General features: G+C 41.5%; 22 non-coding genes across 22 annotated transcripts; all 22 read right to left on the bottom strand.

Moving 5' to 3' along the window:
* Window positions 1-1,782: 1,782 nt before the first annotated feature.
* Window positions 1,783-1,901, bottom strand: LOC136755756 (5S ribosomal RNA). Its single transcript, XR_010817869.1, has one exon. It is a non-coding gene; the product is annotated as a 5S ribosomal RNA (ribosomal RNA).
* Window positions 1,902-2,923: 1,022 nt separating this feature from the next.
* Window positions 2,924-3,042, bottom strand: LOC136755755 (5S ribosomal RNA). Its single transcript, XR_010817868.1, has one exon. It is a non-coding gene; the product is annotated as a 5S ribosomal RNA (ribosomal RNA).
* Window positions 3,043-4,064: 1,022 nt separating this feature from the next.
* On the bottom strand, window positions 4,065-4,183 carry LOC136755754 (5S ribosomal RNA). Its single transcript, XR_010817867.1, has one exon. It is a non-coding gene; the product is annotated as a 5S ribosomal RNA (ribosomal RNA).
* Window positions 4,184-5,205: 1,022 nt separating this feature from the next.
* Window positions 5,206-5,324, bottom strand: LOC136755753 (5S ribosomal RNA). The gene has a single exon (XR_010817866.1). It is a non-coding gene; the product is annotated as a 5S ribosomal RNA (ribosomal RNA).
* Window positions 5,325-6,346: 1,022 nt separating this feature from the next.
* Window positions 6,347-6,465, bottom strand: LOC136756212 (5S ribosomal RNA). Its single transcript, XR_010818311.1, has one exon. It is a non-coding gene; the product is annotated as a 5S ribosomal RNA (ribosomal RNA).
* A 1,022-nt stretch (window positions 6,466-7,487) lies between these two features.
* LOC136756211 (5S ribosomal RNA) lies at window positions 7,488-7,606 on the bottom strand. Its single transcript, XR_010818310.1, has one exon. It is a non-coding gene; the product is annotated as a 5S ribosomal RNA (ribosomal RNA).
* Window positions 7,607-8,628: 1,022 nt separating this feature from the next.
* Window positions 8,629-8,747, bottom strand: LOC136755752 (5S ribosomal RNA). Its single transcript, XR_010817865.1, has one exon. It is a non-coding gene; the product is annotated as a 5S ribosomal RNA (ribosomal RNA).
* A 1,022-nt stretch (window positions 8,748-9,769) lies between these two features.
* LOC136756209 (5S ribosomal RNA) lies at window positions 9,770-9,888 on the bottom strand. Its single transcript, XR_010818308.1, has one exon. It is a non-coding gene; the product is annotated as a 5S ribosomal RNA (ribosomal RNA).
* A 1,022-nt stretch (window positions 9,889-10,910) lies between these two features.
* On the bottom strand, window positions 10,911-11,029 carry LOC136756445 (5S ribosomal RNA). Its single transcript, XR_010818529.1, has one exon. It is a non-coding gene; the product is annotated as a 5S ribosomal RNA (ribosomal RNA).
* Window positions 11,030-12,051: 1,022 nt separating this feature from the next.
* LOC136756975 (5S ribosomal RNA) lies at window positions 12,052-12,170 on the bottom strand. Its single transcript, XR_010819024.1, has one exon. It is a non-coding gene; the product is annotated as a 5S ribosomal RNA (ribosomal RNA).
* A 1,022-nt stretch (window positions 12,171-13,192) lies between these two features.
* On the bottom strand, window positions 13,193-13,311 carry LOC136756974 (5S ribosomal RNA). The gene has a single exon (XR_010819023.1). It is a non-coding gene; the product is annotated as a 5S ribosomal RNA (ribosomal RNA).
* Window positions 13,312-14,333: 1,022 nt separating this feature from the next.
* On the bottom strand, window positions 14,334-14,452 carry LOC136756649 (5S ribosomal RNA). The gene has a single exon (XR_010818718.1). It is a non-coding gene; the product is annotated as a 5S ribosomal RNA (ribosomal RNA).
* Window positions 14,453-15,474: 1,022 nt separating this feature from the next.
* On the bottom strand, window positions 15,475-15,593 carry LOC136755751 (5S ribosomal RNA). The gene has a single exon (XR_010817864.1). It is a non-coding gene; the product is annotated as a 5S ribosomal RNA (ribosomal RNA).
* Window positions 15,594-16,615: 1,022 nt separating this feature from the next.
* LOC136756589 (5S ribosomal RNA) lies at window positions 16,616-16,734 on the bottom strand. Its single transcript, XR_010818663.1, has one exon. It is a non-coding gene; the product is annotated as a 5S ribosomal RNA (ribosomal RNA).
* Window positions 16,735-17,756: 1,022 nt separating this feature from the next.
* Window positions 17,757-17,875, bottom strand: LOC136756588 (5S ribosomal RNA). Its single transcript, XR_010818662.1, has one exon. It is a non-coding gene; the product is annotated as a 5S ribosomal RNA (ribosomal RNA).
* A 1,022-nt stretch (window positions 17,876-18,897) lies between these two features.
* On the bottom strand, window positions 18,898-19,016 carry LOC136755750 (5S ribosomal RNA). The gene has a single exon (XR_010817863.1). It is a non-coding gene; the product is annotated as a 5S ribosomal RNA (ribosomal RNA).
* Window positions 19,017-20,038: 1,022 nt separating this feature from the next.
* On the bottom strand, window positions 20,039-20,157 carry LOC136757102 (5S ribosomal RNA). Its single transcript, XR_010819146.1, has one exon. It is a non-coding gene; the product is annotated as a 5S ribosomal RNA (ribosomal RNA).
* A 1,022-nt stretch (window positions 20,158-21,179) lies between these two features.
* On the bottom strand, window positions 21,180-21,298 carry LOC136757007 (5S ribosomal RNA). Its single transcript, XR_010819056.1, has one exon. It is a non-coding gene; the product is annotated as a 5S ribosomal RNA (ribosomal RNA).
* A 1,022-nt stretch (window positions 21,299-22,320) lies between these two features.
* LOC136756587 (5S ribosomal RNA) lies at window positions 22,321-22,439 on the bottom strand. Its single transcript, XR_010818661.1, has one exon. It is a non-coding gene; the product is annotated as a 5S ribosomal RNA (ribosomal RNA).
* A 1,022-nt stretch (window positions 22,440-23,461) lies between these two features.
* On the bottom strand, window positions 23,462-23,580 carry LOC136755749 (5S ribosomal RNA). The gene has a single exon (XR_010817862.1). It is a non-coding gene; the product is annotated as a 5S ribosomal RNA (ribosomal RNA).
* Window positions 23,581-24,602: 1,022 nt separating this feature from the next.
* On the bottom strand, window positions 24,603-24,721 carry LOC136755748 (5S ribosomal RNA). Its single transcript, XR_010817861.1, has one exon. It is a non-coding gene; the product is annotated as a 5S ribosomal RNA (ribosomal RNA).
* Window positions 24,722-25,743: 1,022 nt separating this feature from the next.
* Window positions 25,744-25,862, bottom strand: LOC136755747 (5S ribosomal RNA). Its single transcript, XR_010817860.1, has one exon. It is a non-coding gene; the product is annotated as a 5S ribosomal RNA (ribosomal RNA).
* Between the last annotated feature and the right edge of the window lie 513 nt (window positions 25,863-26,375).

Genomic DNA, 26,375 nt, shown 5'->3' with positions numbered 1-26,375 from the left:
ATCTTTTTTATTAAAAGAATGAAATCAGTTTATTATAAAATTGATAAGTCAACTCTTTGTATTATAAGATGGACTTGTTTTCACCTGTATTGCATTAGATATTGTCTAAATCTAAATTTGGTTGAACTCATGAAAGAGATCATTGATAGTTTGGATTACTGAAGGTATAATGATCAATAGATTAGCAGGCAGTTTATTTGACGCTTTAAACACATATAGGTAGAAGACAGTAAAGTATGGTGAAGTTTCAGTTGTGACTTTGAGACATTGCACAAAGTGTACTTTTACGTTTTGCTTTATATTGTACGTAAAAGATAAGTCTCCCTGGCATTTGATAGAAAGAACTAAGGTCTACAGGACCTTCACAAATCAGCTCGTTAACTGAAGAGATCGTAAAGTTATGGGGTCATGAAAAGCGATGAACTGTAAATGTTTGAGCAAAAGTACGACGTTTGATGTTGTATTACTGAAATCCTGGCAAGTTGTATGTGGATAACTTTCATTTCCAGCTTAAGTACATATATGAAGTCAAGAAACCATTGAGAGAAAGTAGTCCCCACGTTGGTGGAACGGAACCATATTTCTAGCCACATTCTGGTGTACAGTTGATGGCCTACATCTGCACCTCAGGTGGATAATTGAGCGACCGACAAGACAGTCAAATAGGGTTGCCAGATGCTACTCCGAGAATCCCCCTAGTGGTGAGCCGGTTTCCCCCATTTCCAAATGGGTCCCCCCATTTGCACGATAACCCTTATTAGAGAGGAGATGCATATACAGCATCGCCGTACGTATGTATATGGGCCTTAAATGCCCCATGAATGCATATGAACTTGATTAAAATAGGCCACTGAATCAATGTACTGCTGTAACTGTAACAAAATGGTGTCTTACCGATGAATGCTTCTGTCCCAGGAAATGTAAGCGTAACAGGCTGCTGACCAGGTGCATTTCATAGTCTTTTCATGTAATCTTGAGAAGGTGTGCATTTACGTAAGAATTTAAATTGACATGCAGTATGAAAGGAGGTTGTTAAGTCATGATGCTTAAAGACACAGGTCACTATGATGGATACATATTGCATATATTGTATTTTCAGGTGTGGGCATTCATCCTGTTTTAATTTTATTTTGAAAGCAGAAGAATCATTCAACAGGCTGCTGAGAGAAATGTAAACCAGTAAAATACATGAAGAAAAACAAACCTTGAATATAAGTGCAGTTGTTTAAACATTTGAAAAACTATAGTGAGGGGGTAAGAAAACACACAAATCCAGCAGCTCTTGTATTTCAGTGCACCAGAACCCAATATTATTGGCGAGTCGGGTAGTCCATCATCACAGTTCGAGGGCAGGCATAATTTCAGTTATTTCATCCCGTTTCATTCACATTCGTGCCTTGAATGAGATTGAATGTAATCTTTAGTCTCAAGTATGTTCCCAAGTTTTACATTTTCGTGCTTTGCATGAATGGGAAATGAACCGTGTGTGTTGAATGAGGTTCCTTGTGAGCATTGAACTTTGTACGGTGGAGTTCAGTTTTGTGTTGCTGTAATTGTGTCACTTATTGACGAAAAAGATGAGGCAACTTTAGTTCGTTTTACCCGTGATGCTCAATTTATTTACGAATGTATCCTAGTTACTTAGGACCGTTTTATTTGGAGAACAACATCTATTGTATGTGTGTGTATTTGGGGAAGTAAAATCTGAAATAATGATGAAATTGTGTGTATCCAAAGTTAAAACTCGTGATTTGTCGCCCTCTGGTGTGTAAAAGGTGCAAAAGCTTACAGCACCTGGTATTCCCAGGCGGTCTCCCATCCAAGTACTGACCAGGCCCGAGCCTGCTTAGCTTCCGAGATCGGACGAGATCGGGCGTATTCAGGCTAGTATGGCCGTAAGCCAGGGAAGCTGTCCCTGACACTCTACTTAAAGGGAAGGCAATATCCGTTTCTGACTTTTATATTTACCTTTGACCTGTCTCTCTCTCTGCTCTAAAGCCCGGGACACACCAGCGCGCCGCAGACAGTCCCTGCTAACACACAATGTTGTGGCAGACCGGAACTATATTTTACAACACGAACACATTGTATTGAGAGAACAGCTGTAGCTGAGTGCCTGCCAAGCCAGTCAAGCGCAATCTTGAGAAGGTGTGCATTTAAGTAAGGATGTCAATTGACATGCAGTATGAAAGGAGGTTGCATCACTATGATGCATAATATTGCATATATTGTATTTTCAGGTGTGGGCATTCATCCTGTTTTAATTTTATTTTGAAAGCAGAAGAATCATTCAACAGGCTGCTGAGAGAAATGTAAACCAGTAAAATACATGAAGAAAAACAAACCTTGAATATAAGTGCAGTTGTTTAAACATTTGAAAAACTATAGTGAGGGGGTAAGAAAACACACAAATCCAGCAGCTCTTGTATTTCAGTGCACCAGAACCCAATATTATTGGCGAGTCGGGTAGTCCATCATCACAGTTCGAGGGCAGGCATAATTTCAGTTATTTCATCCCGTTTCATTCACATTCGTGCCTTGAATGAGATTGAATGTAATCCTTAGTCTCAAGTATGTTCCCAAGTTTTACACTTTCGTGCTTTGCATGAATGGGAAATGAACCGTGTGTGTTGAATGAGGTTCCTTGTGAGCATTGAACTTTGTACGGTGGAGTTCAGTTTTGTGTTGCTGTAATTGTGTCACTTATTGACGAAAAAGATGAGGCAACTTTAGTTCGTTTTACCCATGATGCTCAATTTATTTACGAATGTATCCTAGTTACTTAGGACCGTTTTCGTTGGAGAACAACATCTATTGTATGTGTGTGTATTTGGGGAAGTAAAATCTGAAATAATGATGAAATTGTGTGTATCCAAAGTTAAAACTCGTGATTTGTCGCCCTCTGGTGTGTAAAAGGTGCAAAAGCTTACAGCACCTGGTATTCCCAGGCGGTCTCCCATCCAAGTACTGACCAGGCCCGAGCCTGCTTAGCTTCCGAGATCGGACGAGATCGGGCGTATTCAGGCTAGTATGGCCGTAAGCGAGGGAAGCTGTCCCTGACACTCTACTTAAAGGGAAGGCAATATCCGTTTCTGACTTTTATATTTACCTTTGACCTGTCTCTCTCTCTGCTCTAAAGCCCGGGACACACCAGCGCGCCGCAGACAGTCCCTGCTAACACACAATGTTGTGGCAGACCGGAACTATATTTTACAACACGAACACATTGTATTGAGAGAACAGCTGTAGCTGAGTGCCTGCCAAGCCAGTCAAGCGCAATCTTGAGAAGGTGTGCATTTAAGTAAGGATGTCAATTGACATGCAGTATGAAAGGAGGTTGCATCACTATGATGCATAATATTGCATATATTGTATTTTCAGGTGTGGGCATTCATCCTGTTTTAATTTTATTTTGAAAGCAGAAGAATCATTCAACAGGCTGCTGAGAGAAATGTAAACCAGTAAAATACATGAAGAAAAACAAACCTTGAATATAAGTGCAGTTGTTTAAACATTTGAAAAACTATAGTGAGGGGGTAAGAAAACACACAAATCCAGCAGCTCTTGTATTTCAGTGCACCAGAACCCAATATTATTGGCGAGTCGGGTAGTCCATCATCACAGTTCGAGGGCAGGCATAATTTCAGTTATTTCATCCCGTTTCATTCACATTCGTGCCTTGAATGAGATTGAATGTAATCTTTAGTCTCAAGTATGTTCCCAAGTTTTACACTTTCGTGCTTTGCATGAATGGGAAATGAACCGTGTGTGTTGAATGAGGTTCCTTGTGAGCATTGAACTTTGTACGGTGGAGTTCAGTTTTGTGTTGCTGTAATTGTGTCACTTATTGACGAAAAAGATGAGGCAACTTTAGTTCGTTTTACCCATGATGCTCAATTTATTTACGAATGTATCCTAGTTACTTAGGACCGTTTTCGTTGGAGAACAACATCTATTGTATGTGTGTGTATTTGGGGAAGTAAAATCTGAAATAATGATGAAATTGTGTGTATCCAAAGTTAAAACTCGTGATTTGTCGCCCTCTGGTGTGTAAAAGGTGCAAAAGCTTACAGCACCTGGTATTCCCAGGCGGTCTCCCATCCAAGTACTGACCAGGCCCGAGCCTGCTTAGCTTCCGAGATCGGACGAGATCGGGCGTATTCAGGCTAGTATGGCCGTAAGCGAGGGAAGCTGTCCCTGACACTCTACTTAAAGGGAAGGCAATATCCGTTTCTGACTTTTATATTTACCTTTGACCTGTCTCTCTCTCTGCTCTAAAGCCCGGGACACACCAGCGCGCCGCAGACAGTCCCTGCTAACACACAATGTTGTGGCAGACCGGAACTATATTTTACAACACGAACACATTGTATTGAGAGAACAGCTGTAGCTGAGTGCCTGCCAAGCCAGTCAAGCGCAATCTTGAGAAGGTGTGCATTTAAGTAAGGATGTCAATTGACATGCAGTATGAAAGGAGGTTGCATCACTATGATGCATAATATTGCATATATTGTATTTTCAGGTGTGGGCATTCATCCTGTTTTAATTTTATTTTGAAAGCAGAAGAATCATTCAACAGGCTGCTGAGAGAAATGTAAACCAGTAAAATACATGAAGAAAAACAAACCTTGAATATAAGTGCAGTTGTTTAAACATTTGAAAAACTATAGTGAGGGGGTAAGAAAACACACAAATCCAGCAGCTCTTGTATTTCAGTGCACCAGAACCCAATATTATTGGCGAGTCGGGTAGTCCATCATCACAGTTCGAGGGCAGGCATAATTTCAGTTATTTCATCCCGTTTCATTCACATTCGTGCCTTGAATGAGATTGAATGTAATCTTTAGTCTCAAGTATGTTCCCAAGTTTTACACTTTCGTGCTTTGCATGAATGGGAAATGAACCGTGTGTGTTGAATGAGGTTCCTTGTGAGCATTGAACTTTGTACGGTGGAGTTCAGTTTTGTGTTGCTGTAATTGTGTCACTTATTGACGAAAAAGATGAGGCAACTTTAGTTCGTTTTACCCATGATGCTCAATTTATTTACGAATGTATCCTAGTTACTTAGGACCGTTTTCGTTGGAGAACAACATCTATTGTATGTGTGTGTATTTGGGGAAGTAAAATCTGAAATAATGATGAAATTGTGTGTATCCAAAGTTAAAACTCGTGATTTGTCGCCCTCTGGTGTGTAAAAGGTGCAAAAGCTTACAGCACCTGGTATTCCCAGGCGGTCTCCCATCCAAGTACTGACCAGGCCCGAGCCTGCTTAGCTTCCGAGATCGGACGAGATCGGGCGTATTCAGGCTAGTATGGCCGTAAGCGAGGGAAGCTGTCCCTGACACTCTACTTAAAGGGAAGGCAATATCCGTTTCTGACTTTTATATTTACCTTTGACCTGTCTCTCTCTCTGCTCTAAAGCCCGGGACACACCAGCGCGCCGCAGACAGTCCCTGCTAACACACAATGTTGTGGCAGACCGGAACTATATTTTACAACACGAACACATTGTATTGAGAGAACAGCTGTAGCTGAGTGCCTGCCAAGCCAGTCAAGCGCAATCTTGAGAAGGTGTGCATTTAAGTAAGGATGTCAATTGACATGCAGTATGAAAGGAGGTTGCATCACTATGATGCATAATATTGCATATATTGTATTTTCAGGTGTGGGCATTCATCCTGTTTTAATTTTATTTTGAAAGCAGAAGAATCATTCAACAGGCTGCTGAGAGAAATGTAAACCAGTAAAATACATGAAGAAAAACAAACCTTGAATATAAGTGCAGTTGTTTAAACATTTGAAAAACTATAGTGAGGGGGTAAGAAAACACACAAATCCAGCAGCTCTTGTATTTCAGTGCACCAGAACCCAATATTATTGGCGAGTCGGGTAGTCCATCATCACAGTTCGAGGGCAGGCATAATTTCAGTTATTTCATCCCGTTTCATTCACATTCGTGCCTTGAATGAGATTGAATGTAATCTTTAGTCTCAAGTATGTTCCCAAGTTTTACACTTTCGTGCTTTGCATGAATGGGAAATGAACCGTGTGTGTTGAATGAGGTTCCTTGTGAGCATTGAACTTTGTACGGTGGAGTTCAGTTTTGTGTTGCTGTAATTGTGTCACTTATTGACGAAAAAGATGAGGCAACTTTAGTTCGTTTTACCCATGATGCTCAATTTATTTACGAATGTATCCTAGTTACTTAGGACCGTTTTCGTTGGAGAACAACATCTATTGTATGTGTGTGTATTTGGGGAAGTAAAATCTGAAATAATGATGAAATTGTGTGTATCCAAAGTTAAAACTCGTGATTTGTCGCCCTCTGGTGTGTAAAAGGTGCAAAAGCTTACAGCACCTGGTATTCCCAGGCGGTCTCCCATCCAAGTACTGACCAGGCCCGAGCCTGCTTGGCTTCCGAGATCGGACGAGATCGGGCGTATTCAGGCTAGTATGGCCGTAAGCCAGGGAAGCTGTCCATGACACTCTACTTAAAGGGAAGGCAATATCCGTTTCTGACTTTTATATTTACCTTTGACCTGTCTCTCTCTCTGCTCTAAAGCCCGGGACACACCAGCGCGCCGCAGACAGTCCCTGCTAACACACAATGTTGTGGCAGACCGGAACTATATTTTACAACACGAACACATTGTATTGAGAGAACAGCTGTAGCTGAGTGCCTGCCAAGCCAGTCAAGCGCAATCTTGAGAAGGTGTGCATTTAAGTAAGGATGTCAATTGACATGCAGTATGAAAGGAGGTTGCATCACTATGATGCATAATATTGCATATATTGTATTTTCAGGTGTGGGCATTCATCCTGTTTTAATTTTATTTTGAAAGCAGAAGAATCATTCAACAGGCTGCTGAGAGAAATGTAAACCAGTAAAATACATGAAGAAAAACAAACCTTGAATATAAGTGCAGTTGTTTAAACATTTGAAAAACTATAGTGAGGGGGTAAGAAAACACACAAATCCAGCAGCTCTTGTATTTCAGTGCACCAGAACCCAATATTATTGGCGAGTCGGGTAGTCCATCATCACAGTTCGAGGGCAGGCATAATTTCAGTTATTTCATCCCGTTTCATTCACATTCGTGCCTTGAATGAGATTGAATGTAATCTTTAGTCTCAAGTATGTTCCCAAGTTTTACACTTTCGTGCTTTGCATGAATGGGAAATGAACCGTGTGTGTTGAATGAGGTTCCTTGTGAGCATTGAACTTTGTACGGTGGAGTTCAGTTTTGTGTTGCTGTAATTGTGTCACTTATTGACGAAAAAGATGAGGCAACTTTAGTTCGTTTTACCCATGATGCTCAATTTATTTACGAATGTATCCTAGTTACTTAGGACCGTTTTCGTTGGAGAACAACATCTATTGTATGTGTGTGTATTTGGGGAAGTAAAATCTGAAATAATGATGAAATTGTGTGTATCCAAAGTTAAAACTCGTGATTTGTCGCCCTCTGGTGTGTAAAAGGTGCAAAAGCTTACAGCACCTGGTATTCCCAGGCGGTCTCCCATCCAAGTACTGACCAGGCCCGAGCCTGCTTGGCTTCCGAGATCGGACGAGATCGGGCGTATTCAGGCTAGTATGGCCGTAAGCCAGGGAAGCTGTCCATGACACTCTACTTAAAGGGAAGGCAATATCCGTTTCTGACTTTTATATTTACCTTTGACCTGTCTCTCTCTCTGCTCTAAAGCCCGGGACACACCAGCGCGCCGCAGACAGTCCCTGCTAACACACAATGTTGTGGCAGACCGGAACTATATTTTACAACACGAACACATTGTATTGAGAGAACAGCTGTAGCTGAGTGCCTGCCAAGCCAGTCAAGCGCAATCTTGAGAAGGTGTGCATTTAAGTAAGGATGTCAATTGACATGCAGTATGAAAGGAGGTTGCATCACTATGATGCATAATATTGCATATATTGTATTTTCAGGTGTGGGCATTCATCCTGTTTTAATTTTATTTTGAAAGCAGAAGAATCATTCAACAGGCTGCTGAGAGAAATGTAAACCAGTAAAATACATGAAGAAAAACAAACCTTGAATATAAGTGCAGTTGTTTAAACATTTGAAAAACTATAGTGAGGGGGTAAGAAAACACACAAATCCAGCAGCTCTTGTATTTCAGTGCACCAGAACCCAATATTATTGGCGAGTCGGGTAGTCCATCATCACAGTTCGAGGGCAGGCATAATTTCAGTTATTTCATCCCGTTTCATTCACATTCGTGCCTTGAATGAGATTGAATGTAATCTTTAGTCTCAAGTATGTTCCCAAGTTTTACACTTTCGTGCTTTGCATGAATGGGAAATGAACCGTGTGTGTTGAATGAGGTTCCTTGTGAGCATTGAACTTTGTACGGTGGAGTTCAGTTTTGTGTTGCTGTAATTGTGTCACTTATTGACGAAAAAGATGAGGCAACTTTAGTTCGTTTTACCCATGATGCTCAATTTATTTACGAATGTATCCTAGTTACTTAGGACCGTTTTCGTTGGAGAACAACATCTATTGTATGTGTGTGTATTTGGGGAAGTAAAATCTGAAATAATGATGAAATTGTGTGTATCCAAAGTTAAAACTCGTGATTTGTCGCCCTCTGGTGTGTAAAAGGTGCAAAAGCTTACAGCACCTGGTATTCCCAGGCGGTCTCCCATCCAAGTACTGACCAGGCCCGAGCCTGCTTAGCTTCCGAGATCGGACGAGATCGGGCGTATTCAGGCTAGTATGGCCGTAAGCGAGGGAAGCTGTCCCTGACACTCTACTTAAAGGGAAGGCAATATCCGTTTCTGACTTTTATATTTACCTTTGACCTGTCTCTCTCTCTGCTCTAAAGCCCGGGACACACCAGCGCGCCGCAGACAGTCCCTGCTAACACACAATGTTGTGGCAGACCGGAACTATATTTTACAACACGAACACATTGTATTGAGAGAACAGCTGTAGCTGAGTGCCTGCCAAGCCAGTCAAGCGCAATCTTGAGAAGGTGTGCATTTAAGTAAGGATGTCAATTGACATGCAGTATGAAAGGAGGTTGCATCACTATGATGCATAATATTGCATATATTGTATTTTCAGGTGTGGGCATTCATCCTGTTTTAATTTTATTTTGAAAGCAGAAGAATCATTCAACAGGCTGCTGAGAGAAATGTAAACCAGTAAAATACATGAAGAAAAACAAACCTTGAATATAAGTGCAGTTGTTTAAACATTTGAAAAACTATAGTGAGGGGGTAAGAAAACACACAAATCCAGCAGCTCTTGTATTTCAGTGCACCAGAACCCAATATTATTGGCGAGTCGGGTAGTCCATCATCACAGTTCGAGGGCAGGCATAATTTCAGTTATTTCATCCCGTTTCATTCACATTCGTGCCTTGAATGAGATTGAATGTAATCTTTAGTCTCAAGTATGTTCCCAAGTTTTACACTTTCGTGCTTTGCATGAATGGGAAATGAACCGTGTGTGTTGAATGAGGTTCCTTGTGAGCATTGAACTTTGTACGGTGGAGTTCAGTTTTGTGTTGCTGTAATTGTGTCACTTATTGACGAAAAAGATGAGGCAACTTTAGTTCGTTTTACCCATGATGCTCAATTTATTTACGAATGTATCCTAGTTACTTAGGACCGTTTTCGTTGGAGAACAACATCTATTGTATGTGTGTGTATTTGGGGAAGTAAAATCTGAAATAATGATGAAATTGTGTGTATCCAAAGTTAAAACTCGTGATTTGTCGCCCTCTGGTGTGTAAAAGGTGCAAAAGCTTACAGCACCTGGTATTCCCAGGCGGTCTCCCATCCAAGTACTGACCAGGCCCGAGCCTGCTTGGCTTCCGAGATCGGACGAGATCGGGCGTATTCAGGCTAGTATGGCCGTAAGCCAGGGAAGCTGTCCATGACACTCTACTTAAAGGGAAGGCAATATCCGTTTCTGACTTTTATATTTACCTTTGACCTGTCTCTCTCTCTGCTCTAAAGCCCGGGACACACCAGCGCGCCGCAGACAGTCCCTGCTAACACACAATGTTGTGGCAGACCGGAACTATATTTTACAACACGAACACATTGTATTGAGAGAACAGCTGTAGCTGAGTGCCTGCCAAGCCAGTCAAGCGCAATCTTGAGAAGGTGTGCATTTAAGTAAGGATGTCAATTGACATGCAGTATGAAAGGAGGTTGCATCACTATGATGCATAATATTGCATATATTGTATTTTCAGGTGTGGGCATTCATCCTGTTTTAATTTTATTTTGAAAGCAGAAGAATCATTCAACAGGCTGCTGAGAGAAATGTAAACCAGTAAAATACATGAAGAAAAACAAACCTTGAATATAAGTGCAGTTGTTTAAACATTTGAAAAACTATAGTGAGGGGGTAAGAAAACACACAAATCCAGCAGCTCTTGTATTTCAGTGCACCAGAACCCAATATTATTGGCGAGTCGGGTAGTCCATCATCACAGTTCGAGGGCAGGCATAATTTCAGTTATTTCATCCCGTTTCATTCACATTCGTGCCTTGAATGAGATTGAATGTAATCTTTAGTCTCAAGTATGTTCCCAAGTTTTACACTTTCGTGCTTTGCATGAATGGGAAATGAACCGTGTGTGTTGAATGAGGTTCCTTGTGAGCATTGAACTTTGTACGGTGGAGTTCAGTTTTGTGTTGCTGTAATTGTGTCACTTATTGACGAAAAAGATGAGGCAACTTTAGTTCGTTTTACCCATGATGCTCAATTTATTTACGAATGTATCCTAGTTACTTAGGACCGTTTTCGTTGGAGAACAACATCTATTGTATGTGTGTGTATTTGGGGAAGTAAAATCTGAAATAATGATGAAATTGTGTGTATCCAAAGTTAAAACTCGTGATTTGTCGCCCTCTGGTGTGTAAAAGGTGCAAAAGCTTACAGCACCTGGTATTCCCAGGCAGTCTCCCATCCAAGTACTGACCAGGCCCGAGCCTGCTTAGCTTCCGAGATCGGACGAGATCGGGCGTATTCAGGCTAGTATGGCCGTAAGCGAGGGAAGCTGTCCCTGACACTCTACTTAAAGGGAAGGCAATATCCGTTTCTGACTTTTATATTTACCTTTGACCTGTCTCTCTCTCTGCTCTAAAGCCCGGGACACACCAGCGCGCCGCAGACAGTCCCTGCTAACACACAATGTTGTGGCAGACCGGAACTATATTTTACAACACGAACACATTGTATTGAGAGAACAGCTGTAGCTGAGTGCCTGCCAAGCCAGTCAAGCGCAATCTTGAGAAGGTGTGCATTTAAGTAAGGATGTCAATTGACATGCAGTATGAAAGGAGGTTGCATCACTATGATGCATAATATTGCATATATTGTATTTTCAGGTGTGGGCATTCATCCTGTTTTAATTTTATTTTGAAAGCAGAAGAATCATTCAACAGGCTGCTGAGAGAAATGTAAACCAGTAAAATACATGAAGAAAAACAAACCTTGAATATAAGTGCAGTTGTTTAAACATTTGAAAAACTATAGTGAGGGGGTAAGAAAACACACAAATCCAGCAGCTCTTGTATTTCAGTGCACCAGAACCCAATATTATTGGCGAGTCGGGTAGTCCATCATCACAGTTCGAGGGCAGGCATAATTTCAGTTATTTCATCCCGTTTCATTCACATTCGTGCCTTGAATGAGATTGAATGTAATCTTTAGTCTCAAGTATGTTCCCAAGTTTTACACTTTCGTGCTTTGCATGAATGGGAAATGAACCGTGTGTGTTGAATGAGGTTCCTTGTGAGCATTGAACTTTGTACGGTGGAGTTCAGTTTTGTGTTGCTGTAATTGTGTCACTTATTGACGAAAAAGATGAGGCAACTTTAGTTCGTTTTACCCATGATGCTCAATTTATTTACGAATGTATCCTAGTTACTTAGGACCGTTTTCGTTGGAGAACAACATCTATTGTATGTGTGTGTATTTGGGGAAGTAAAATCTGAAATAATGATGAAATTGTGTGTATCCAAAGTTAAAACTCGTGATTTGTCGCCCTCTGGTGTGTAAAAGGTGCAAAAGCTTACAGCACCTGGTATTCCCAGGCGGTCTCCCATCCAAGTACTGACCAGGCCAGAGCCTGCTTAGCTTCCGAGATCGGACGAGATCGGGCGTATTCATGCTAGTATGGCCGTAAGCGAGGGAAGCTGTCCCTGACACTCTACTTAAAGGGAAGGCAATATCCGTTTCTGACTTTTATATTTACCTTTGACCTGTCTCTCTCTCTGCTCTAAAGCCCGGGACACACCAGCGCGCCGCAGACAGTCCCTGCTAACACACAATGTTGTGGCAGACCGGAACTATATTTTACAACACGAACACATTGTATTGAGAGAACAGCTGTAGCTGAGTGCCTGCCAAGCCAGTCAAGCGCAATCTTGAGAAGGTGTGCATTTAAGTAAGGATGTCAATTGACATGCAGTATGAAAGGAGGTTGCATCACTATGATGCATAATATTGCATATATTGTATTTTCAGGTGTGGGCATTCATCCTGTTTTAATTTTATTTTGAAAGCAGAAGAATCATTCAACAGGCTGCTGAGAGAAATGTAAACCAGTAAAATACATGAAGAAAAACAAACCTTGAATATAAGTGCAGTTGTTTAAACATTTGAAAAACTATAGTGAGGGGGTAAGAAAACACACAAATCCAGCAGCTCTTGTATTTCAGTGCACCAGAACCCAATATTATTGGCGAGTCGGGTAGTCCATCATCACAGTTCGAGGGCAGGCATAATTTCAGTTATTTCATCCCGTTTCATTCACATTCGTGCCTTGAATGAGATTGAATGTAATCTTTAGTCTCAAGTATGTTCCCAAGTTTTACACTTTCGTGCTTTGCATGAATGGGAAATGAACCGTGTGTGTTGAATGAGGTTCCTTGTGAGCATTGAACTTTGTACGGTGGAGTTCAGTTTTGTGTTGCTGTAATTGTGTCACTTATTGACGAAAAAGATGAGGCAACTTTAGTTCGTTTTACCCATGATGCTCAATTTATTTACGAATGTATCCTAGTTACTTAGGACCGTTTTCGTTGGAGAACAACATCTATTGTATGTGTGTGTATTTGGGGAAGTAAAATCTGAAATAATGATGAAATTGTGTGTATCCAAAGTTAAAACTCGTGATTTGTCGCCCTCTGGTGTGTAAAAGGTGCAAAAGCTTACAGCACCTGGTATTCCCAGGCGGTCTCCCATCCAAGTACTGACCAGGCCAGAGCCTGCTTAGCTTCCGAGATCGGACGAGATCGGGCGTATTCATGCTAGTATGGCCGTAAGCGAGGGAAGCTGTCCCTGACACTCTACTTAAAGGGAAGGCAATATCCGTTTCTGACTTTTATATTTACCTTTGACCTGTCTCTCTCTCTGCTCTAAAGCCCGGGACACACCAGCGCGCCGCAGACAGTCCCTGCTAACACACAATGTTGTGGCAGACCGGAACTATATTTTACAACACGAACACATTGTATTGAGAGAACAGCTGTAGCTGAGTGCCTGCCAAGCCAGTCAAGCGCAATCTTGAGAAGGTGTGCATTTAAGTAAGGATGTCAATTGACATGCAGTATGAAAGGAGGTTGCATCACTATGATGCATAATATTGCATATATTGTATTTTCAGGTGTGGGCATTCATCCTGTTTTAATTTTATTTTGAAAGCAGAAGAATCATTCAACAGGCTGCTGAGAGAAATGTAAACCAGTAAAATACATGAAGAAAAACAAACCTTGAATATAAGTGCAGTTGTTTAAACATTTGAAAAACTATAGTGAGGGGGTAAGAAAACACACAAATCCAGCAGCTCTTGTATTTCAGTGCACCAGAACCCAATATTATTGGCGAGTCGGGTAGTCCATCATCACAGTTCGAGGGCAGGCATAATTTCAGTTATTTCATCCCGTTTCATTCACATTCGTGCCTTGAATGAGATTGAATGTAATCTTTAGTCTCAAGTATGTTCCCAAGTTTTACACTTTCGTGCTTTGCATGAATGGGAAATGAACCGTGTGTGTTGAATGAGGTTCCTTGTGAGCATTGAACTTTGTACGGTGGAGTTCAGTTTTGTGTTGCTGTAATTGTGTCACTTATTGACGAAAAAGATGAGGCAACTTTAGTTCGTTTTACCCATGATGCTCAATTTATTTACGAATGTATCCTAGTTACTTAGGACCGTTTTCGTTGGAGAACAACATCTATTGTATGTGTGTGTATTTGGGGAAGTAAAATCTGAAATAATGATGAAATTGTGTGTATCCAAAGTTAAAACTCGTGATTTGTCGCCCTCTGGTGTGTAAAAGGTGCAAAAGCTTACTGCACCTGGTATTCCCAGGCGGTCTCCCATCCAAGTACTGACCAGGCCCGAGCCTGCTTAGCTTCCGAGATCGGACGAGATCGGGCGTATTCAGGCTAGTATGGCCGTAAGCGAGGGAAGCTGTCCCTGACACTCTACTTAAAGGGAAGGCAATATCCGTTTCTGACTTTTATATTTACCTTTGACCTGTCTCTCTCTCTGCTCTAAAGCCCGGGACACACCAGCGCGCCGCAGACAGTCCCTGCTAACACACAATGTTGTGGCAGACCGGAACTATATTTTACAACACGAACACATTGTATTGAGAGAACAGCTGTAGCTGAGTGCCTGCCAAGCCAGTCAAGCGCAATCTTGAGAAGGTGTGCATTTAAGTAAGGATGTCAATTGACATGCAGTATGAAAGGAGGTTGCATCACTATGATGCATAATATTGCATATATTGTATTTTCAGGTGTGGGCATTCATCCTGTTTTAATTTTATTTTGAAAGCAGAAGAATCATTCAACAGGCTGCTGAGAGAAATGTAAACCAGTAAAATACATGAAGAGAAACAAACCTTGAATATAAGTGCAGTTGTTTAAACATTTGAAAAACTATAGTGAGGGGGTAAGAAAACACACAAATCCAGCAGCTCTTGTATTTCAGTGCACCAGAACCCAATATTATTGGCGAGTCGGGTAGTCCATCATCACAGTTCGAGGGCAGGCATAATTTCAGTTATTTCATCCCGTTTCATTCACATTCGTGCCTTGAATGAGATTGAATGTAATCTTTAGTCTCAAGTATGTTCCCAAGTTTTACACTTTCGTGCTTTGCATGAATGGGAAATGAACCGTGTGTGTTGAATGAGGTTCCTTGTGAGCATTGAACTTTGTACGGTGGAGTTCAGTTTTGTGTTGCTGTAATTGTGTCACTTATTGACGAAAAAGATGAGGCAACTTTAGTTCGTTTTACCCATGATGCTCAATTTATTTACGAATGTATCCTAGTTACTTAGGACCGTTTTCGTTGGAGAACAACATCTATTGTATGTGTGTGTATTTGGGGAAGTAAAATCTGAAATAATGATGAAATTGTGTGTATCCAAAGTTAAAACTCGTGATTTGTCGCCCTCTGGTGTGTAAAAGGTGCAAAAGCTTACAGCACCTGGTATTCCCAGGCGGTCTCCCATCCAAGTACTGACCAGGCCCGAGCCTGCTTAGCTTCCGAGATCGGACGAGATCGGGCGTATTCAGGCTAGTATGGCCGTAAGCGAGGGAAGCTGTCCCTGACACTCTACTTAAAGGGAAGGCAATATCCGTTTCTGACTTTTATATTTACCTTTGACCTGTCTCTCTCTCTGCTCTAAAGCCCGGGACACACCAGCGCGCCGCAGACAGTCCCTGCTAACACACAATGTTGTGGCAGACCGGAACTATATTTTACAACACGAACACATTGTATTGAGAGAACAGCTGTAGCTGAGTGCCTGCCAAGCCAGTCAAGCGCAATCTTGAGAAGGTGTGCATTTAAGTAAGGATGTCAATTGACATGCAGTATGAAAGGAGGTTGCATCACTATGATGCATAATATTGCATATATTGTATTTTCAGGTGTGGGCATTCATCCTGTTTTAATTTTATTTTGAAAGCAGAAGAATCATTCAACAGGCTGCTGAGAGAAATGTAAACCAGTAAAATACATGAAGAAAAACAAACCTTGAATATAAGTGCAGTTGTTTAAACATTTGAAAAACTATAGTGAGGGGGTAAGAAAACACACAAATCCAGCAGCTCTTGTATTTCAGTGCACCAGAACCCAATATTATTGGCGAGTCGGGTAGTCCATCATCACAGTTCGAGGGCAGGCATAATTTCAGTTATTTCATCCCGTTTCATTCACATTCGTGCCTTGAATGAGATTGAATGTAATCTTTAGTCTCAAGTATGTTCCCAAGTTTTACACTTTCGTGCTTTGCATGAATGGGAAATGAACCGTGTGTGTTGAATGAGGTTCCTTGTGAGCATTGAACTTTGTACGGTGGAGTTCAGTTTTGTGTTGCTGTAATTGTGTCACTTATTGACGAAAAAGATGAGGCAACTTTAGTTCGTTTTACCCATGATGCTCAATTTATTTACGAATGTATCCTAGTTACTTAGGACCGTTTTCGTTGGAGAACAACATCTATTGTATGTGTGTGTATTTGGGGAAGTAAAATCTGAAATAATGATGAAATTGTGTGTATCCAAAGTTAAAACTCGTGATTTGTCGCCCTCTGGTGTGTAAAAGGTGCAAAAGCTTACAGCACCTGGTATTCCCAGGCGGTCTGCCATCCAAGTACTGACCAGGCCCGAGCCTGCTTAGCTTCCGAGATCGGACGAGATCGGGCGTATTCAGGCTAGTATGGCCGTAAGCCAGGGAAGCTGTCCCTGACACTCTACTTAAAGGGAAGGCAATATCCGTTTCTGACTTTTATATTTACCTTTGACCTGTCTCTCTCTCTGCTCTAAAGCCCGGGACACACCAGCGCGCCGCAGACAGTCCCTGCTAACACACAATGTTGTGGCAGACCGGAACTATATTTTACAACACGAACACATTGTATTGAGAGAACAGCTGTAGCTGAGTGCCTGCCAAGCCAGTCAAGCGCAATCTTGAGAAGGTGTGCATTTAAGTAAGGATGTCAATTGACATGCAGTATGAAAGGAGGTTGCATCACTATGATGCATAATATTGCATATATTGTATTTTCAGGTGTGGGCATTCATCCTGTTTTAATTTTATTTTGAAAGCAGAAGAATCATTCAACAGGCTGCTGAGAGAAATGTAAACCAGTAAAATACATGAAGAAAAACAAACCTTGAATATAAGTGCAGTTGTTTAAACATTTGAAAAACTATAGTGAGGGGGTAAGAAAACACACAAATCCAGCAGCTCTTGTATTTCAGTGCACCAGAACCCAATATTATTGGCGAGTCGGGTAGTCCATCATCACAGTTCGAGGGCAGGCATAATTTCAGTTATTTCATCCCGTTTCATTCACATTCGTGCCTTGAATGAGATTGAATGTAATCTTTAGTCTCAAGTATGTTCCCAAGTTTTACACTTTCGTGCTTTGCATGAATGGGAAATGAACCGTGTGTGTTGAATGAGGTTCCTTGTGAGCATTGAACTTTGTACGGTGGAGTTCAGTTTTGTGTTGCTGTAATTGTGTCACTTATTGACGAAAAAGATGAGGCAACTTTAGTTCGTTTTACCCATGATGCTCAATTTATTTACGAATGTATCCTAGTTACTTAGGACCGTTTTCGTTGGAGAACAACATCTATTGTATGTGTGTGTATTTGGGGAAGTAAAATCTGAAATAATGATGAAATTGTGTGTATCCAAAGTTAAAACTCGTGATTTGTCGCCCTCTGGTGTGTAAAAGGTGCAAAAGCTTACAGCACCTGGTATTCCCAGGCGGTCTGCCATCCAAGTACTGACCAGGCCCGAGCCTGCTTAGCTTCCGAGATCGGACGAGATCGGGCGTATTCAGGCTAGTATGGCCGTAAGCCAGGGAAGCTGTCCCTGACACTCTACTTAAAGGGAAGGCAATATCCGTTTCTGACTTTTATATTTACCTTTGACCTGTCTCTCTCTCTGCTCTAAAGCCCGGGACACACCAGCGCGCCGCAGACAGTCCCTGCTAACACACAATGTTGTGGCAGACCGGAACTATATTTTACAACACGAACACATTGTATTGAGAGAACAGCTGTAGCTGAGTGCCTGCCAAGCCAGTCAAGCGCAATCTTGAGAAGGTGTGCATTTAAGTAAGGATGTCAATTGACATGCAGTATGAAAGGAGGTTGCATCACTATGATGCATAATATTGCATATATTGTATTTTCAGGTGTGGGCATTCATCCTGTTTTAATTTTATTTTGAAAGCAGAAGAATCATTCAACAGGCTGCTGAGAGAAATGTAAACCAGTAAAATACATGAAGAAAAACAAACCTTGAATAAAAGTGCAGTTGTTTAAACATTTGAAAAACTATAGTGAGGGGGTAAGAAAACACACAAATCCAGCAGCTCTTGTATTTCAGTGCACCAGAACCCAATATTATTGGCGAGTCGGGTAGTCCATCATCACAGTTCGAGGGCAGGCATAATTTCAGTTATTTCATCCCGTTTCATTCACATTCGTGCCTTGAATGAGATTGAATGTAATCTTTAGTCTCAAGTATGTTCCCAAGTTTTACACTTTCGTGCTTTGCATGAATGGGAAATGAACCGTGTGTGTTGAATGAGGTTCCTTGTGAGCATTGAACTTTGTACGGTGGAGTTCAGTTTTGTGTTGCTGTAATTGTGTCACTTATTGACGAAAAAGATGAGGCAACTTTAGTTCGTTTTACCCATGATGCTCAATTTATTTACGAATGTATCCTAGTTACTTAGGACCGTTTTCGTTGGAGAACAACATCTATTGTATGTGTGTGTATTTGGGGAAGTAAAATCTGAAATAATGATGAAATTGTGTGTATCCAAAGTTAAAACTCGTGATTTGTCGCCCTCTGGTGTGTAAAAGGTGCAAAAGCTTACAGCACCTGGTATTCCCAGGCGGTCTCCCATCCAAGTACTGACCAGGCCCGAGCCTGCTTAGCTTCCGAGATCGGACGAGATCGGGCGTATTCAGGCTAGTATGGCCGTAAGCGAGGGAAGCTGTCCCTGACACTCTACTTAAAGGGAAGGCAATATCCGTTTCTGACTTTTATATTTACCTTTGACCTGTCTCTCTCTCTGCTCTAAAGCCCGGGACACACCAGCGCGCCGCAGACAGTCCCTGCTAACACACAATGTTGTGGCAGACCGGAACTATATTTTACAACACGAACACATTGTATTGAGAGAACAGCTGTAGCTGAGTGCCTGCCAAGCCAGTCAAGCGCAATCTTGAGAAGGTGTGCATTTAAGTAAGGATGTCAATTGACATGCAGTATGAAAGGAGGTTGCATCACTATGATGCATAATATTGCATATATTGTATTTTCAGGTGTGGGCATTCATCCTGTTTTAATTTTATTTTGAAAGCAGAAGAATCATTCAACAGGCTGCTGAGAGAAATGTAAACCAGTAAAATACATGAAGAAAAACAAACCTTGAATATAAGTGCAGTTGTTTAAACATTTGAAAAACTATAGTGAGGGGGTAAGAAAACACACAAATCCAGCAGCTCTTGTATTTCAGTGCACCAGAACCCAATATTATTGGCGAGTCGGGTAGTCCATCATCACAGTTCGAGGGCAGGCATAATTTCAGTTATTTCATCCCGTTTCATTCACATTCGTGCCTTGAATGAGATTGAATGTAATCTTTAGTCTCAAGTATGTTCCCAAGTTTTACACTTTCGTGCTTTGCATGAATGGGAAATGAACCGTGTGTGTTGAATGAGGTTCCTTGTGAGCATTGAACTTTGTACGGTGGAGTTCAGTTTTGTGTTGCTGTAATTGTGTCACTTATTGACGAAAAAGATGAGGCAACTTTAGTTCGTTTTACCCATGATGCTCAATTTATTTACGAATGTATCCTAGTTACTTAGGACCGTTTTCGTTGGAGAACAACATCTATTGTATGTGTGTGTATTTGGGGAAGTAAAATCTGAAATAATGATGAAATTGTGTGTATCCAAAGTTAAAACTCGTGATTTGTCGCCCTCTGGTGTGTAAAAGGTGCAAAAGCTTACAGCACCTGGTATTCCCAGGCAGTCTCCCATCCAAGTACTGACCAGGCCCGAGCCTGCTTAGCTTCCGAGATCGGACGAGATCGGGCGTATTCATGCTAGTATGGCCGTAAGCGAGGGAAGCTGTCCCTGACACTCTACTTAAAGGGAAGGCAATATCCGTTTCTGACTTTTATATTTACCTTTGACCTGTCTCTCTCTCTGCTCTAAAGCCCGGGACACACCAGCGCGCCGCAGACAGTCCCTGCTAACACACAATGTTGTGGCAGACCGGAACTATATTTTACAACACGAACACATTGTATTGAGAGAACAGCTGTAGCTGAGTGCCTGCCAAGCCAGTCAAGCGCAATCTTGAGAAGGTGTGCATTTAAGTAAGGATGTCAATTGACATGCAGTATGAAAGGAGGTTGCATCACTATGATGCATAATATTGCATATATTGTATTTTCAGGTGTGGGCATTCATCCTGTTTTAATTTTATTTTGAAAGCAGAAGAATCATTCAACAGGCTGCTGAGAGAAATGTAAACCAGTAAAATACATGAAGAAAAACAAACCTTGAATATAAGTGCAGTTGTTTAAACATTTGAAAAACTATAGTGAGGGGGTAAGAAAACACACAAATCCAGCAGCTCTTGTATTTCAGTGCACCAGAACCCAATATTATTGGCGAGTCGGGTAGTCCATCATCACAGTTCGAGGGCAGGCATAATTTCAGTTATTTCATCCCGTTTCATTCACATTCGTGCCTTGAATGAGATTGAATGTAATCTTTAGTCTCAAGTATGTTCCCAAGTTTTACACTTTCGTGCTTTGCATGAATGGGAAATGAACCGTGTGTGTTGAATGAGGTTCCTTGTGAGCATTGAACTTTGTACGGTGGAGTTCAGTTTTGTGTTGCTGTAATTGTGTCACTTATTGACGAAAAAGATGAGGCAACTTTAGTTCGTTTTACCCATGATGCTCAATTTATTTACGAATGTATCCTAGTTACTTAGGACCGTTTTCGTTGGAGAACAACATCTATTGTATGTGTGTGTATTTGGGGAAGTAAAATCTGAAATAATGATGAAATTGTGTGTATCCAAAGTTAAAACTCGTGATTTGTCGCCCTCTGGTGTGTAAAAGGTGCAAAAGCTTACAGCACCTGGTATTCCCAGGCGGTCTCCCATCCAAGTACTGACCAGGCCCGAGCCTGCTTGGCTTCCGAGATCGGACGAGATCGGGCGTATTCATGCTAGTATGGCCGTAAGCCAGGGAAGCTGTCCCTGACACTCTACTTAAAGGGAAGGCAATATCCGTTTCTGACTTTTATATTTACCTTTGACCTGTCTCTCTCTCTGCTCTAAAGCCCGGGACACACCAGCGCGCCGCAGACAGTCCCTGCTAACACACAATGTTGTGGCAGACCGGAACTATATTTTACAACACGAACACATTGTATTGAGAGAACAGCTGTAGCTGAGTGCCTGCCAAGCCAGTCAAGCGCAATCTTGAGAAGGTGTGCATTTAAGTAAGGATGTCAATTGACATGCAGTATGAAAGGAGGTTGCATCACTATGATGCATAATATTGCATATATTGTATTTTCAGGTGTGGGCATTCATCCTGTTTTAATTTTATTTTGAAAGCAGAAGAATCATTCAACAGGCTGCTGAGAGAAATGTAAACCAGTAAAATACATGAAGAAAAACAAACCTTGAATATAAGTGCAGTTGTTTAAACATTTGAAAAACTATAGTGAGGGGGTAAGAAAACACACAAATCCAGCAGCTCTTGTATTTCAGTGCACCAGAACCCAATATTATTGGCGAGTCGGGTAGTCCATCATCACAGTTCGAGGGCAGGCATAATTTCAGTTATTTCATCCCGTTTCATTCACATTCGTGCCTTGAATGAGATTGAATGTAATCTTTAGTCTCAAGTATGTTCCCAAGTTTTACACTTTCGTGCTTTGCATGAATGGGAAATGAACCGTGTGTGTTGAATGAGGTTCCTTGTGAGCATTGAACTTTGTACGGTGGAGTTCAGTTTTGTGTTGCTGTAATTGTGTCACTTATTGACGAAAAAGATGAGGCAACTTTAGTTCGTTTTACCCATGATGCTCAATTTATTTACGAATGTATCCTAGTTACTTAGGACCGTTTTCGTTGGAGAACAACATCTATTGTATGTGTGTGTATTTGGGGAAGTAAAATCTGAAATAATGATGAAATTGTGTGTATCCAAAGTTAAAACTCGTGATTTGTCGCCCTCTGGTGTGTAAAAGGTGCAAAAGCTTACAGCACCTGGTATTCCCAGGCGGTCTGCCATCCAAGTACTGACCAGGCCCGAGCCTGCTTAGCTTCCGAGATCGGACGAGATCGGGCGTATTCAGGCTAGTATGGCCGTAAGCGAGGGAAGCTGTCCCTGACACTCTACTTAAAGGGAAGGCAATATCCGTTTCTGACTTTTATATTTACCTTTGACCTGTCTCTCTCTCTGCTCTAAAGCCCGGGACACACCAGCGCGCCGCAGACAGTCCCTGCTAACACACAATGTTGTGGCAGACCGGAACTATATTTTACAACACGAACACATTGTATTGAGAGAACAGCTGTAGCTGAGTGCCTGCCAAGCCAGTCAAGCGCAATCTTGAGAAGGTGTGCATTTAAGTAAGGATGTCAATTGACATGCAGTATGAAAGGAGGTTGCATCACTATGATGCATAATATTGCATATATTGTATTTTCAGGTGTGGGCATTCATCCTGTTTTAATTTTATTTTGAAAGCAGAAGAATCATTCAACAGGCTGCTGAGAGAAATGTAAACCAGTAAAATACATGAAGAAAAACAAACCTTGAATATAAGTGCAGTTGTTTAAACATTTGAAAAACTATAGTGAGGGGGTAAGAAAACACACAAATCCAGCAGCTCTTGTATTTCAGTGCACCAGAACCCAATATTATTGGCGAGTCGGGTAGTCCATCATCACAGTTCGAGGGCAGGCATAATTTCAGTTATTTCATCCCGTTTCATTCACATTCGTGCCTTGAATGAGATTGAATGTAATCTTTAGTCTCAAGTATGTTCCCAAGTTTTACACTTTCGTGCTTTGCATGAATGGGAAATGAACCGTGTGTGTTGAATGAGGTTCCTTGTGAGCATTGAACTTTGTACGGTGGAGTTCAGTTTTGTGTTGCTGTAATTGTGTCACTTATTGACGAAAAAGATGAGGCAACTTTAGTTCGTTTTACCCATGATGCTCAATTTATTTACGAATGTATCCTAGTTACTTAGGACCGTTTTCGTTGGAGAACAACATCTATTGTATGTGTGTGTATTTGGGGAAGTAAAATCTGAAATAATGATGAAATTGTGTGTATCCAAAGTTAAAACTCGTGATTTGTCGCCCTCTGGTGTGTAAAAGGTGCAAAAGCTTACAGCACCTGGTATTCCCAGGCGGTCTCCCATCCAAGTACTGACCAGGCCCGAGCCTGCTTAGCTTCCGAGATCGGACGAGATCGGGCGTATTCAGGCTAGTATGGCCGTAAGCGAGGGAAGCTGTCCCTGACACTCTACTTAAAGGGAAGGCAATATCCGTTTCTGACTTTTATATTTACCTTTGACCTGTCTCTCTCTCTGCTCTAAAGCCCGGGACACACCAGCGCGCCGCAGACAGTCCCTGCTAACACACAATGTTGTGGCAGACCGGAACTATATTTTACAACACGAACACATTGTATTGAGAGAACAGCTGTAGCTGAGTGCCTGCCAAGCCAGTCAAGCGCAATCTTGAGAAGGTGTGCATTTAAGTAAGGATGTCAATTGACATGCAGTATGAAAGGAGGTTGCATCACTATGATGCATAATATTGCATATATTGTATTTTCAGGTGTGGGCATTCATCCTGTTTTAATTTTATTTTGAAAGCAGAAGAATCATTCAACAGGCTGCTGAGAGAAATGTAAACCAGTAAAATACATGAAGAAAAACAAACCTTGAATAAAAGTGCAGTTGTTTAAACATTTGAAAAACTATAGTGAGGGGGTAAGAAAACACACAAATCCAGCAGCTCTTGTATTTCAGTGCACCAGAACCCAATATTATTGGCGAGTCGGGTAGTCCATCATCACAGTTCGAGGGCAGGCATAATTTCAGTTATTTCATCCCGTTTCATTCACATTCGTGCCTTGAATGAGATTGAATGTAATCTTTAGTCTCAAGTATGTTCCCAAGTTTTACACTTTCGTGCTTTGCATGAATGGGAAATGAACCGTGTGTGTTGAATGAGGTTCCTTGTGAGCATTGAACTTTGTACGGTGGAGTTCAGTTTTGTGTTGCTGTAATTGTGTCACTTATTGACGAAAAAGATGAGGCAACTTTAGTTCGTTTTACCCATGATGCTCAATTTATTTACGAATGTATCCTAGTTACTTAGGACCGTTTTCGTTGGAGAACAACATCTATTGTATGTGTGTGTATTTGGGGAAGTAAAATCTGAAATAATGATGAAATTGTGTGTATCCAAAGTTAAAACTCGTGATTTGTCGCCCTCTGGTGTGTAAAAGGTGCAAAAGCTTACAGCACCTGGTATTCCCAGGCGGTCTCCCATCCAAGTACTGACCAGGCCCGAGCCTGCTTAGCTTCCGAGATCGGACGAGATCGGGCGTATTCAGGCTAGTATGGCCGTAAGCGAGGGAAGCTGTCCCTGACACTCTACTTAAAGGGAAGGCAATATCCGTTTCTGACTTTTATATTTACCTTTGACCTGTCTCTCTCTCTGCTCTAAAGCCCGGGACACACCAGCGCGCCGCAGACAGTCCCTGCTAACACACAATGTTGTGGCAGACCGGAACTATATTTTACAACACGAACACATTGTATTGAGAGAACAGCTGTAGCTGAGTGCCTGCCAAGCCAGTCAAGCGCAATCTTGAGAAGGTGTGCATTTAAGTAAGGATGTCAATTGACATGCAGTATGAAAGGAGGTTGCATCACTATGATGCATAATATTGCATATATTGTATTTTCAGGTGTGGGCATTCATCCTGTTTTAATTTTATTTTGAAAGCAGAAGAATCATTCAACAGGCTGCTGAGAGAAATGTAAACCAGTAAAATACATGAAGAAAAACAAACCTTGAATATAAGTGCAGTTGTTTAAACATTTGAAAAACTATAGTGAGGGGGTAAGAAAACACACAAATCCAGCAGCTCTTGTATTTCAGTGCACCAGAACCCAATATTATTGGCGAGTCGGGTAGTCCATCATCACAGTTCGAGGGCAGGCATAATTTCAGTTATTTCATCCCGTTTCATTCACATTCGTGCCTTGAATGAGATTGAATGTAATCTTTAGTCTCAAGTATGTTCCCAAGTTTTACACTTTCGTGCTTTGCATGAATGGGAAATGAACCGTGTGTGTTGAATGAGGTTCCTTGTGAGCATTGAACTTTGTACGGTGGAGTTCAGTTTTGTGTTGCTGTAATTGTGTCACTTATTGACGAAAAAGATGAGGCAACTTTAGTTCGTTTTACCCATGATGCTCAATTTATTTACGAATGTATCCTAGTTACTTAGGACCGTTTTCGTTGGAGAACAACATCTATTGTATGTGTGTGTATTTGGGGAAGTAAAATCTGAAATAATGATGAAATTGTGTGTATCCAAAGTTAAAACTCGTGATTTGTCGCCCTCTGGTGTGTAAAAGGTGCAAAAGCTTACAGCACCTGGTATTCCCAGGCGGTCTCCCATCCAAGTACTGACCAGGCCCGAGCCTGCTTAGCTTCCGAGATCGGACGAGATCGGGCGTATTCAGGCTAGTATGGCCGTAAGCGAGGGAAGCTGTCCCTGACACTCTACTTAAAGGGAAGGCAATATCCGTTTCTGACTTTTATATTTACCTTTGACCTGTCTCTCTCTCTGCTCTAAAGCCCGGGACACACCAGCGCGCCGCAGACAGTCCCTGCTAACACACAATGTTGTGGCAGACCGGAACTATATTTTACAACACGAACACATTGTATTGAGAGAACAGCTGTAGCTGAGTGCCTGCCAAGCCAGTCAAGCGCAATCTTGAGAAGGTGTGCATTTAAGTAAGGATGTCAATTGACATGCAGTATGAAAGGAGGTTGCATCACTATGATGCATAATATTGCATATATTGTATTTTCAGGTGTGGGCATTCATCCTGTTTTAATTTTATTTTGAAAGCAGAAGAATCATTCAACAGGCTGCTGAGAGAAATGTAAACCAGTAAAATACATGAAGAAAAACAAACCTTGAATATAAGTGCAGTTGTTTAAACATTTGAAAAACTATAGTGAGGGGGTAAGAAAACACACAAATC

This window comes from Amia ocellicauda, chromosome 8 (genome assembly GCF_036373705.1).
Source record: "Amia ocellicauda isolate fAmiCal2 chromosome 8, fAmiCal2.hap1, whole genome shotgun sequence".
Lineage (NCBI taxonomy): Eukaryota > Metazoa > Chordata > Actinopteri > Amiiformes > Amiidae > Amia > Amia ocellicauda.
The sequence above is the reverse complement of the archived record's forward strand: the minus strand, read 5'-3'. Positions and strand labels throughout refer to the sequence as shown.